This window comes from Eptesicus fuscus, chromosome 12 (genome assembly GCF_027574615.1).
Source record: "Eptesicus fuscus isolate TK198812 chromosome 12, DD_ASM_mEF_20220401, whole genome shotgun sequence".
Taxonomy (NCBI): Eukaryota; Metazoa; Chordata; class Mammalia; order Chiroptera; family Vespertilionidae; genus Eptesicus; species Eptesicus fuscus.
Window position 1 is genome coordinate 72,415,001 of NC_072484.1, and position 3,966 is coordinate 72,418,966.

At 41.4% G+C, this 3,966-nt stretch overlaps 1 long non-coding RNA gene across 1 annotated transcript in view; it reads right to left on the reverse strand.

Annotated features, from left to right (window-relative positions):
- The window catches only part of LOC129150971 (uncharacterized), a 48,156-nt gene extending 44,605 nt beyond the window's left edge, over positions 1-3,551 (reverse strand). Inside the window, exon 1 of the long non-coding RNA XR_008557763.1 lies at positions 2,448-3,551. This is a non-coding gene — a long non-coding RNA (uncharacterized LOC129150971). The remainder of the gene's footprint in view (positions 1-2,447) is intronic.
- Positions 3,552-3,966: the final 415 nt, after the last annotated feature.

A 3,966-nucleotide genomic window follows, 5' to 3' on the forward strand; every position in this document is an offset into this window, starting at 1 on the left:
CTTCAAGCATTGCTGCCTTCCCCCCTCTTTGAAGAAAAGGAAATAATAAATCAGAAGATTAGGGATTTACGTCCATTTCAAGGTGCCAATAGCCAAGCCACATTAGCTGGCTCCATGCCTAAGCACTTCATGTGGGAGGTGGGCCCAGAGGGAGAGAGGCCCATTGCTTCGTGTAATTTTGAGGGCTGTGGAGTGGTGACACAAAATAAAAGGAACTATTCCTCATGAAAGTCACTTATTTTGGGAAGGTCAGTGTACTGGTGAGAAAAGCAGAACATTAGGGTCTCCTGTCTCTGAGCCTGTTAGGTGAATCCCCCTGAAATCAGAATAACATATTTTCTAGATTACCTGGGAGTTGGAGAAACATCTCTTGCATTAATCTAGATATTACTGTAACAGGCAGTAATGTGAGGACACTTGGGAAGGGCTCCCGGGTGTGCCCTCTGCTATGAAATTCCAACAGCTTTCTCATTCCGTTAGTTTGTAAGTGAAATTCCGTATTTCCTCCATCAGAAATTCATCCATTCCTCACTCTCTCAAGGCAAGTGCCTCTTGCTTCATTCTCCAACTGAACCCCTTGCCGGATCAGTCCTTGCATCTTAGTACCAACATTCGCCACTCTGAAGACAAGCTCAATTGCTTGAGCACCTACAAATGATTAAGATTGTGAAAATCAAAAGGAAAAGTAGGTAAGGAGCCCTAACTAGTACAGTGCTCTTACCAAGTTTTCAGAGGTTCAGCAGAAAGGAATCTTTCTGTGTCCATAAACCAGGGTCCACCCTGTCCCCAAGGAGCTATCAACCTACCCTGTCCCAGACCAGGGCTCAAATATTTGTGGGGGTAGGGGTGTGGGTAGAAATGTGTAACTGAATAAGGCAATCACCCTTTCTCTGGAGACATGGTGTGACTGTTAAGTGGCAAGTCCTGGTTTTATCAACTGCCAACCTAGAATGATTCTGAGCTGTGGCCCTGGGGTCCAAGATGCTCAGCGACTCCCTGGGCCCATTCATGGGTGTGCTTGCTCGTCTGAGCATCATTTTTCTTGGCGTTCATAAAAACCCTTTCCTAACTCAGGGATGTAGCCAGTCCGGACTCCCACTTGCACACTCAGCTGCTGTTCCCCTGATCCTGACAATAGTATTCAAATCTCAGTATTTCACGATCAGTTTCCTGAAACCCAGCTGGATTTTCCTCTCCAGTGGACAGGACTTGGCGCACTGCCACTTTTCTCTTGACTTTTCACATCTGCTCTATCTTAACTCACTTGCAGATCTGGGCAAGATAGACTTCCCCTGATAACTCCTGCCCAGGACTCACATCAGCAAGACTAGACCCTTGACCTTCACACTTGGAGAGCAGTGGTTGAAAGTTCAAGCTGGAAAATCAAATATCTTAGGCCATATGCCCCACTTAACTGCCATAGACCTTTGGAAAGTCTTCTAACCAATGCTCCGAGCCAGCACCATGCCAGACTGGAGCCCGAGTCAGGCAAAGGAAAAACTCAGCCATACTAATACTGTCTTTATTTAAAATTTTGAAATTTTGTTCATTGTGAATGTTTTTACACCTGATTGTTTCAAATTGTGATTACTGTGGGTTGTTGTTGTGTTGTTGTTGTTGTTTTTGGAAGGGTTACCCTTTATTTAATTTATTGAGGTGACATTGGTTCACAAAACGATATGGGTTTCAAGTGTACAGCTCAATAAAACATCATCTGCACATTGCATCATGCACCCATCCACCCATTGCCCCAAGCAAAGTCTCTTTCTGTCCCCATTCCTACCCCCTCTTTTGCTCACTTCCAACCTATTCCCCAACACCTTTCCCTCTGGCTAACACCACACTCATGTCTGTGTCTTTGTGATATATATGTTTTGTGTTTTGTTTTTTGTTTTTGCTTAATACCTGAAAAAGGTGTTCCCCTTTAATTTCATACCCAGGGCAAGTGCCTCTTGCTTCACTAGTGCCAACACTGCCCTGAACCTCAGTTTCTCCACCTGTAAAGTAGGAATCATAACAGGGCCTATTGTATTTTTTGAAATATTTTTTATAAGTAATTGCAGTTTTTAAAAAAAGCAATTAATTGAAATTGTGTGCATAAAAGTGTTAACAAAGCACTTGACACACCTAATAAATGCTCAAAAAAGCAATTATCATCATATATATTACTTTGTTTTATTATTATTTATTAATATGCTATATTCCTGTAAAGACCTTGGTGAAAGAGTTTGGGTTGTTTCCTTTGTATTTTTTTTTTTTTTTGCAGTGGTGTAGTGTTTTGCACATAATAGTTTCTCCATCAAAGCTACTGCCTACTAATTAGGGGATTGAAACAGATTATATCTAAGATCCATTCCTTCCACTGCTCCCTGGAAATCTGTCTCTGATTTCTTTAACATCCTCAGCTGATAACAACTTACATGTAATATGTGTTATATCACTGTTACCTGTTTTACAACTTTTCTTCACATCAGACCTGCTTTCAATAGTCACTGTTTCTTCTCTCTGCCTCTCTGGTTTATCACCACCACATGCACGTGGGACGACCTCTACATCTGGGAAAGAGTTCCAGCTCCAGGATTCTTCAACCCACTGTGCTGGCAGCATTCCACGAGCTCGTCTTGGGAAACGATAATTGATTACTCCACAGGGAAAACTCCATTTCAACACCAGCTGGCAGCCAGACTCTGTCCTAGAGCCCCCGAAGTAGTCCCCAGCAAAATCCTCAGCAGAGGCAGCGTAAGTGTGAATAGGACTGATAGTATCTTAAGTCCCAAAATGTCACTGTGTACGTGATCCACCTTAAATGCACTCGAGTTTGGCATTGATAAAGTTCCAGAGTAGTGAATTTTCCAATGGCTACCCCAGGGTGACCCAGCAGTATTTTTTTTTTTTAATTTGCAGATTTGAATAGGCAGCATGTTTTCTATCCAAAACTACTTGAACAAATAAACCAGGTAACAAAGGAACAACCCAGAAATGCAACAACCTTAGAGGGGTAGCTGATAGGAAAGAATAGATCAGCTTTGAGAAAGAGTGAGGTGGGGTGAACATTAGTATCCTGGGATGATATATGGACACTCTTGTTCTCAGAGCTGAGTTGACTATTATCCATTGGGCCCATGAAGGCTGCCATCCCAAATGCCAGGAAATGAAAAGGAAAACAAATATGTTGATTATTTGTCCAAACTCTTCAAATAAAAATGAGTAAGAATGTTTAAACGTGAATGTGATTTCCATTCCACGAAGTGCATCCTGGATGTCAAACACACATGTTGGTGCTTTGTTGAATACCAGTAAAATTCTTGAGCGTTCTTCTACCATCTCTTTAAGCAGCATACTCTTCATATGAACACATGCCTGGGTATTATAGCATCCATGAAGTAATGAGATGCTAAGATCTCACCATGCATGTGACATTTAGAGCAAGAAATAAATGATAAGGCAAAGAACAAAATATATGGCTTCTAAACAAAACTCAAATTCGTGAACATCTCACATTTTTAAAAATTGATAGTAACAAACTTTACCCATGATATTTTATATTTCGGTAATCATTATATATTTGTGATTGAATTAATTTTTAAGTAAAGTTGCATAGTCAATAGGCTGATAGTCCCAGCTAGGTTGACCTTATCTTCAGAGCAGTAGCACAAAAGAAGAACTCACCTTCAGGAGCCTTATAAATAGATGTGCATTCTCTCTCCTCGGTCATGATTACTGTCAAGGTTGCGTGTGGTTTCTATTTTGGGCCCAAATGGCAGAAAAGCTGTTTTTGCAGCCAAGAAGCAGCATTGTAGGATGCCAATAAATTCTGGGGAAAATTACATTTTAAAAAGGAAAACTTTGACATACATCTGGCAATAGAATGATCTTGAACATATGGCAACCCAGTAGGTAGGAAGCCATTGAAACACAGTAAGTCGAGCAGAGCACTGCCCCCAGCCTGTTCTGGGGTGCATCTGG